The sequence below is a fragment of the Dipodomys ordii genome, unplaced genomic scaffold (genome assembly GCF_000151885.1).
Source record: "Dipodomys ordii isolate 6190 unplaced genomic scaffold, Dord_2.0 Scaffold74, whole genome shotgun sequence".
Lineage (NCBI taxonomy): Eukaryota > Metazoa > Chordata > Mammalia > Rodentia > Heteromyidae > Dipodomys > Dipodomys ordii.
In genome coordinates this window covers 2206202-2215653 of record NW_012267290.1, presented here as the reverse complement: position 1 = coordinate 2215653, position 9452 = coordinate 2206202, and the positions used below count along the sequence as shown (strand labels likewise).

General features: G+C 40.7%; 1 long non-coding RNA gene across 1 annotated transcript in view; it reads left to right on the top strand.

The window, feature by feature from the left end:
* LOC105991606 overlaps nucleotides 1–8852 on the top strand; it is a 12226-nt gene extending 3374 nt beyond the window's left edge. The window contains exons 2-3 of the long non-coding RNA XR_001175361.1: nucleotides 6213–6327; nucleotides 8701–8852. This is a non-coding gene — a long non-coding RNA (uncharacterized LOC105991606). The remainder of the gene's footprint in view (nucleotides 1–6212; nucleotides 6328–8700) is intronic.
* Nucleotides 8853–9452: the final 600 nt, after the last annotated feature.

The window sequence follows — 9452 nt, the reverse complement described above, 5'->3', positions numbered from 1 at the left end:
ACAGCACTCAGAGCTCAGTGCTCACCAAAAAGGAGGGGCGGGCTAAGGACAGCACTCAGAGCCTCAGTGCTCACCAAAAAGGAGGGGCAGGCTAGAGTCTGTTTTGTGGTCACTTTATACTGTCATCACGGTTATGGGATGCTACCTGTTAACAAGATATTCCAATGATGAGTCTAATCATTTGTTTTAGACTGTGCTCTCTCTGTTAGCCATTTTGATGTATATTTACTGTGTTTCACAGTGTACAAAATCTGATCTTAAAGAGATTTTTAAGACACGATATAGATAAGAAATCTTATCAGTAACAATGAGATTTTATAACATTCCTTACTCTTGGTTATAGAAAGAATATCTATCATATGGGGGAACTTAGTACAAAAGCAGAGTACATTGTTCCATGTGACTAGTCAGCTAGGTTCAGGACTTCCTTTGGGAGGGAGGGGAAGATGGCTAATACTCGGGCTGGAATGCAGGGCCTATGCACTGTCCCTTAGCTTTTTCAGCTCAAGGTTGGTTCTCTACCACTTGAGACATACCCCCACCTTCAGATTTTTTCTGGTTTATTAGAAATAAGAGTCTCATTGGGCTGTCTTGAACTGCAATCCTTGTATCTCAGCTTCTGAAGTAGCTAATATTACAGGCATGAGCCACCAACACCAGTTTCTTCGTTGCCTGGGTTTGGTTGGCCAGTATGGTTTATTCTGTTCCAGGTATGAGGCTAGGTATTGCTTGTACTCCTAACTTCTGTCCAACTTGGACCCTAGTTCAAATTTTCCCTTCTATCCAGAGACCCTTCAGAACTGCATGTGGGAGTTTCTTCCCGGCTTTGTGTGGGAACCTTTGACACTGGGCAGCCTGGTCTGAAGTCCCTTAGATGATCCCTCCAGGCTGAGGTATTTTTCCTTTATGACAAGTTAACATTTCAGACCCACAAATGTGTTGTGTGCTGCTTTGTGCAGTAAAACCAGAAGCCCTCGCTGCCTCGTCCATCCTCCCAGTCCTGCTGTGGGCAGTGTAGTGGACATGTAGTGAACACCATTAGCCACTCTGAATATTTGTCTGTGAAGGAAAATCACTGATGTGTTGAAGAGAAATGGGTTTGCCTCAGGGTCTGGAAACCTGCTTGTGTTTGTGGGCCACAGGCAGGAGCCCTGCAAGAAGGAAAGGTAGTGGGATGGAGGGAGAAAATAGCAAAGTGGATCAACACTAGGTAGATAGTCAACCTGCTGGAAAGGACCCCTTCACCCCTGATAGGGAGGGAGATAAGACGTGGAGGAGAAGGCTTTGCCAACAGTGGAACAGTGAGGAATCAAATGAAATGAGGTGATCTAGTCTGCTGCAGAGGGCCTGGCACTTTGCACTACCATTAAAGTTTTGAAATCTCATACACACCACTGGAATTTAGATTCCTCACTTTGGGGGTTGGAAGGACTGGTAAGTGCCAAAACCCTGTCACTTCAGGGTGACCGTGCATCCTGTTGTCTGTGATTGCTTCAGCCTTGGTCAGTGTTGATTTGGTGGTAATCGGAGAACTGTGTGGTAAAACTGAGGTCTTGATTTTGTAGCTTTGTTACTGGGGTTTTTTTTTTTGTTGTTGTTGTTTTGTTTTGCTTGGCTTCCTATCCAATAGAGATGTCTTTTTTTATTTTATTATTTTATTTGTGAACATACTGTACAGAGGGGTTAAAATTACATGGGCAAGATAATGCATACATTTCTTACCAAGCATTGCAGCCTCCTCCTTTGTTTACCCTTCACATCCCTTCCCAGCCTCCCCCCTCCCCCCCCAATAGAGATGTCTTACTGGGAACTGGGAAATCTGGCCATTGTGCTGCATTCTGTCTATAAGAGTGGTGTTAAAGGGCAAAGCCAGATCTAACTTCCCAAAGAGCTGGATTTAGAGTCTGATTATGAGTAAGTCTATGGCGGTGATTGAGATGGGTGGCATATCTGGATGAGATTACTAAACAGTTGATTATAACTAACTGCTCAGCACACGCTGTGCTGGAGTATCTCAGCGGAAATGCTGACCCTTGTGCTGCGCTCCCTTGGGGGAGGGTAGGAGCAGTGTGCTTTCAGGTGCTGTGAGCACTGTTGGAGAAAGCCAGTACTGGGTAAGGACTAAGAAGCACCATGCCAGGCCACAGGGGCACATCACACTTTGGGTGACACCCAGACTCCCAGTGGCCCTCAAGTTCACAGTGGCTCAAAGTAGACATGACTCAAAGCCAGCAGTGCTGTTCCATACTCAGAAACTCAAGTCTGCAGAAGCTGAATTGCTGACGTAGCACAGCAGAGTGTCCTCCCAGGCTTCTGGAGAAGTAAATCCTTCCCCATTTTTTCAGGGATTAGCAATTTCCTGTTTCTTCTGTGTGTTGATTCTCCTTTTTTTTTTTTTGGTTAGTTGTGGAGCTTGAACTCTGGACCTGGGCACTGTCCCTCAGTTCTTCAGCTCAAAGCTAGCTCTCTACCATTTGAGCCACAGCACCACTTCCAGTTTTCTGGTGGCTTTTTGGAGATGAGTCTCATGTACTTTCCTGCCTGGGCTGGCTTTGAACCTCAATCCTCAGCTCAGCCTCCTAAGTAGCTAGGATTACAGGCATGAGCCACCAACACCAGCTTTCCTTTTTTGGGGGGGGTGGTCAGTCGTGGAGCTTTAACTCTGGGCTTGGGCGCTGTCCCTCAGCTCTTCAGCTCAGGGCAAGTGCTCTACCTCTTGAGCTACAGCACCACTTTCGGTTTTCTAATGGTTTATTGGAGATAAGAGTCTCACGGACTTTCCTTGCCTAGGCTGGCTTTAAACCATGATCCTCAGATCTCAGCCTCCTGAGTAGCTAGGATTATAGGCGTGAGCCACCGGTGCCCGGCTCCTTTTTTTTTTTTTTTTAAACTCTTATGTGCCTTCTTTTAAAAAATATCTGGAGAAGCTGGGGCCATACTTGCCTGGTTCCACACACACATGTATTTATACATGTATGTACGTATGTTGATTTTGAAGTGAGTGAATGGTACTTATCTGCTAATGTCATCCTCTGTGCTTAGTAGTATAGTTTGGTAATTTTCCCTGGCTACAAGAGAGGCCACCCATTTTTTTTTTTAAACTTGCTTCCTTGATAGGATTACTATTCTCCGGACTTCTTTTCTTTTTTTGATTCTGTTTTTGTTTTTGCATATGAATAGCACTGCTACAATTTAAGTGTTGTAAATAGTCTTCTTATTAAATACTTTTCCTCACATATGGGAAAAAAATCTCCAGGATTTAGTCCTGGGAGTCAGACGATTTCTGGAACAAAGGCATAAGGACAGTAAATTTTGGGAGACAAAGCTTTTCACCTTTGGTGGAAGAGGACTCAGGCTTCTGGGGGTGGACTCAAGAGACAATCCCACTTGTCTGTGGGGATTGCTGCCAGTTTCCCGGCATCTCCTTTGGTATCTGTTTCAGTTTTAAGAGCTTTGCTAATATTTTAATTTTTTGATGGTTATTCTTTTTTCCTTGGTGAATCATCTATAATTGTTGCCCATATTCCATTGAGTTGTTTATCTTTTCCTTCGCAGTTTCTAAGGACTCTACATGGTAATATTTGCTACAAACACTCTCCTGTTTATTATTTGTTTTTCATATTGTTGGGTAATTTTTGTTACTTTTAAAAATTGAATTGCATCTCTTTTGGTTGCTAGGTTTTACATGTCTATTAAGATCCTTCCTGTACTTTAAAGTATTTTTGAAGTATGAAAGTATTTTATCTGTACTTCCCTTGTATACTTATGTCTGCTATGCATTTGGTCTTAAAGAGTGAAGGAAGAGCCAGCCTAATGTTTTCCAAACAGCTAAGCATTGTCTTAATACCAGTTTTTGAGCATGCTGCCTTGCTCCTCAGAGTCTTTATAATTGAGATTTTCTCAGTGGTAAATACTTTGTGCTTAGAGTAGCATCTCAGAGAGGGCAAGGTGGCTGGCTTGGGCGTGACATTGTATGACTCCTGCAGATTTCAGGGCACTGAAGGCTTGTGCATGGTGGAGGAGCTGAGAGCTGCACTTGTTGGCCAGATGACCCTGGCAAGGGGCCCTGGGGTGAGCTGCAGGTTCACCCCTCCCCTGAGGTTGACACTTCTGCAGAAGAGGTTTCAGTCATGAGAATGCATTTGACACTAGATGTTCTTGAATAGGTGAGGATTGTTTTTGCAGAAATTGAATCTACTTTATTGGTTGGTATTTATAACTAACCCTGTAGAAGTCACTGATCCTGTTAAATGGAAGAGTTCATCATAACATTCCCAAGGTAACAAAAACGGAGTTTTCCATCAGTGTGGTGTAACTTAAGACTAAGTATTAAGTTAGTAAGCAAAACAGTGTCTTCAGAGTATTGAAATCCGTGTATCATCAAAAGCGTCTGTCCACATGGAAGTAGTGAAAGCTTGTGGGCCTGTCACCTGTGTGGGACTGTCTCAAGTGCTGTGGACAGAGCTTGATCAGCTGATGCGGGGGGGGGGGGGAGGGTGCGGTGCGGGACGGCAGCTGAGCACAGGTTCAGATGCCAGGCCTGGGAGAAGCCGGTGACGGCACCTCTCTCCTGCTGTTGGTTTTTGCCAAAGAATGGTAACACATAGGAGTTGAAAAGGCTTGGGGTTAAATCATAGGTTCCCTCACTGTTGCTGCAGGAGAAATTTGGGATTTTTGAGGAAGCACATGTATCTCTTAATTAGGTATGTTTTCGCTGAAATGCAGTGCAGACTAGAAAGGGCAGGGCTCTCTGTGCAGGGTAAGCCGGGGGGAGGGGGTTGAGGTGGGGTGGGAGGGAAGCTGCCTGGATAACACCAGCACACAGCTTCCCCAATGACATCAAAACTTCTGTATGGCAGGGGCAGGAAGTGTATTTCCCCAGCTTCTATTTCCTTAAGACCGGAATGTGACCAGAAGCTGGGCAGGCCTCCACACATTCTAGTGTCTTACTGTAAAGCTGCTTCTGGGACCTGTCCAGCTCACACTCAAGTAACTAATATTTATCTAGATATTAGCGTGGACTCCATGAAAAAAATTGGAAAATGAACTAACTTTAAAATGTGTTCATGACTCTTTCTTTTAAGATGAAGATAATGTCCTAAATTGAATCAGGAACCTAAATTTGATGTTTCTTGTTTTTTGATAATGAGCCATGTTTCCACAAAATTAAAGAGTGTAATTTAGTATATATTGACTCAAAAGGGAAATTTAGAACATTGAAAATAATGGTATGATACACTTTACTTGGTAATTTGTGTGTTCATTTGATTTAATGTGGTGTATATGAATGACATAAATATTATAAAGGGTTTCTGTTCAGAATAGTATAGCTTGGGCCAGTCCTTTCAGTGTAACTTTGGCAGTAAAAGTTTTCAATTTGTAATTACTACTGTAGTTGAATGAAATAGCCTTATATTAAGTGGTTTTGTTTTAAAGATAACTTTTAACATAGGCTCTGAGATATTTTGCTTGGGATAGCAGTAGAGAGACAAGATGACTTGAAGTCAGCCACTTGTAATGGAATGATGTAGGGTCTGGCAGTTTTTCTGTAGCCCCTGTGGTTTCATTCTGTTACCATTTAGTGTACAGTGCCCTGGCTTCTGCTCCCAAATCAGAAGTGAGGCAGAATGGGAGCTAGGTAGGTAGAGCTCCAGGCTCACGGATGAGGTTGGAACACTTGATGTTACCTTCCAGCACTAGAAGCATTCATCCAGGACTGGTTGAATGAATGAGAGCCTTACTTTGATTGGAGGAGTCTGGTAATCTTCATGTACTTGTAGCATTGCTGTTGGTATAGGTGTTCTGACTACACAGAAATAGATTTCTTTGGGCTGGACTTTTGTGAGAGCTCAGCATTACAGTTGGCTTTCTTGTCCTGGTATGTGCATGCACACACGCGCACACGTGTGCACACTCACACACTATCTATCTATCCCATATATGCACTGGTAATAGTGTTAAGCTTAACCACAGAAAATGAATGTGTCATCGCAGAAAATGAATATTACTTTTGTTTTCTAGAACTCACTTGAAATTAGGTAGTCAGTATTACATACCCAGCAGCTAACATCAGAAGGACATCTTTCCATTGAAAGTAGGATTGTCTCTGTGTAAAAATGTGTACATTTTCATTTTTTTCTGATATGCATAGTGTCATGTTACAGATTTCATTCCATGATCATTTGTTCATTCACATGTATTTTTATTTTTAGCTCTAAGCGAAAGAAAGACATGAGGCCTCAGCTGAAATGAGGTGCTTGTGAGGTCATCCGATTTCTGGCTAGACGTGTGCGGTCCACGCCTCCTGAATCCACTTCACACACAATGGTAATGGCAAAAGCTGAGGGACAAAGAGGGCCTCATGCCCCACGTCTGTTCCCTTACCCTTTATCTTCTTTAGGAGATCCACCAAATCCTTCAGGTTGAGAACAAGAAGCCTTAACATATGACATATCTTAACTAACTTCAAATGTTTAACACTGGTGTTAACCAAATAACCATGCGCTAATCAATAACCAGACATTTTGGATGTGTTTAACATGGATTTTTTTTTCCTAAGGAGCTCTGTGAACTACTTAACTATGACAAAAGGTTCACTATGTCAAAAACTTGAGTCTGTAGGAATTTTCAGATTGAATTTTTTTTTTTTAAAGTAGTAGGGCTTAATTCTTAAACAGCAGCAATCCAGGCTTAATATGTTTTTCAGGCTAGAAATTAGGGATTTTTGTCACATTCTTTTCCTGTGGTAAAGAATTTTAAAGGTTTGCTTTAGTTATATGTACAAAGTTGAAGGCAATAAAACTTTTTCATTGGAATACAAGTTTTTTCAGAGTTCATTATTTAGTTTATGTTTATAGGCTGTACAGGCATTATAAATTGATAGACTTTGCAGTCACACTGCAGATTTTACACTAAGCTGTTAGTTCTGATAAGTGGTTCCCTGTCTGATTTCATTTCTTATTCTGCATGAAGTAGCATTGATAGCAAAATCAACACACAAATTTACTTCTTTTTACCTATGTTATGCAGTTGTTTAATTGATGAGATGCTGAGAAAATTAAATTTCATCCAAATTGGTAGAGCAATACAAAAAGCAAATTCTAAGTCTGTTCGACAGAGAATATTTTTCTTTTTCTTTTTTTTATTTTTTATTTATTTATTTTTTTAGTCCAGTCGTGGGGCCTGAACTCTGGGCCTGGGCGCTGTCCCTCAGCTCTTCAGCTCAAGGCTAGCGCTCTACCACTTGAGCCACAGCGCCACTTCTGGCTTTTTTCTTTTTGCTTATGTGGTGCTGAGGAATCGAACCCAAGGCCTCAGGCATGCAAGGTAAGCGCTATACCACTGAACCAACTTCCCAGCCCAATATTTTTCTTTTTAAAGAGGTCATGTTTGTTTTCAGGTTTTCTTTTAGAGGCTCAATTCTCTGCAGAGTTTGCTTATCTTCTTAATCTTGTTAAAAGTGACATAAAATTTAGGGGAAAATTTTTTTTTCCCCTTCATGTATGTGACATTTTGTAATGATAAGAATTGTTCACATGTACTAAGAAAACTGCTTCCTCATGCTGGTCCCTGTAGGGTTGCCCGTAGGCCTGTCTAGCCTTGTTCTAGAGAAAACCAATGAGTCAAGAGTTGTATTCTGTTTTACCAAATCTCCTGATGAGGTCTTATATACTCCCCCCGGAAATGTGAACTCTGAACTCTTGGTTTTCAATAGAGTAATTTCTGAGCTGGTTTTATATTTATTTATTTATTTATTTTTTGGGTCCGGTCATGGGGCCTGAACTCTGGGCCTGGGCGCTGTCCCTCAGCTCTTCAGCTCAAGGCTAGCGCTCTACCACTTGAGCCACAGTGCCACTTTGGCTTTTTTTCTTTTTGCTCATGTGGTGCTGGAGAATCGAACCCAGGGCCTCAGGCATGCAAGGCAAGTGCTCTACCACTGAGCCGCCTTCCCAGCCCCTCTGAGCTGGTTTTAAATGTCATGGTCTTGCCCACAGTAGAACGTGTTTGTGTAGTACCAACGTCTCATTGCTGCCAGGTAAGCATGGAACGTGCTTCCGTAGTCATAGCACTCCGGAGGCAGAGGCAGAAGGACGGTGGAGTCCAGGAGTTCAAGTCAAGCTTGAAGAACAGTTAATAATAGGTGTATTTTTAGAAATTTTAATATCTTCTGTTTATTCAGAGAAAAATTATTTTTCTTTTTCCTTAAAAAAAAAACCTGACTAGGTCAGGCATTTTTGAGGTTAGAGAACTTTTGAACAACATCTTTCTAATGTGCTACAAGTTAATTAATGAACTGAAAAGACTAAAAGGATTATTAATGGACTAAAAGTTTCTAAAGGTATGAGTTGTACAAGAACAAAATTTGATTTTACTTAGGTACAGAATGACTTCATGATGATTTCTTTAAGAGAAAATAAAACTAATACTGTTTTAAAGCTTCAGATTTAAGTGTGGAAATGTTTTGAACCAGTAAGTAGGTGCTATATATGTATATATATATATATATATGTTTAATATTTTAATATATGTAGCCTGCCTTATTTTAAAGCAAAACTTTAATATTAGACTTAAAAAGAAATAAATCTAAGATGAAAAAAATTTAATGTTAAAATGTTTTGAAGTAATAAAAGTAAATAACCTTTTCTAAGAATTCTTTTCCTTTGATGTTGTTTAATTTTTTTTCCCCTTTTTGTTTTTTAGGTTTGAAATTTTTTTTTGGTGATGGCATGCTCAGAATCTTGGAGCCCTAAGTTGAATATATTGGAAATTTAGGAACCTTGGAAATTATGTTTTCTCACATACAAATAATAACTTGCTAGGTGAACTAGCAGATTTAATAAAAGTATGAAAAAGAACTTTGTGTTTCTAAGTCAGCAGGCATGTCTGGTATTACCATCTGTGCTCTGGAGACATTTACCTTTTGAAGGTTTTGAGTTCTTTGGACCTGATATTTTATGTAGTTTCTTCCCATGCCTGTTTGGTTAGCTGATTTTCTTTTCTATCTATCTTGTAGTGTAGATTATTTAGATCAGAATAGTTATTATTCATCAGAATAAAAAAGTAGAAATAAATCCAGTAAATAATCTTAAATGCAATAGCCACAAAATTTCACTCTGCAAATGGTCTCAAATGGTCTGTATGAGAATACACTACCCAAAGTATATCCAAATATACCTATTGGGGAAAAAACTACTTGTTTGTAAAATCTGACTTTATTATGTAGGACAGAAGTGCTAGTGAGTTGCGAAAGAAGCTTCTCGCTCACCTCTTTACTTTTTGGGTGAGTGATTGATGCTCAGGAACAGTTTCACATAGGAGTTTATTGCAGGTATTTTTATTGGTGGAACTGGTATTCTGAGGTCCGAGCAAGTCCTGAGGTTTGTACTGGAAGATGAAGGGCCTCTCCATTACTCTCCCGCTTGCTTTTGTTATAAGGTATAGTCACACACACA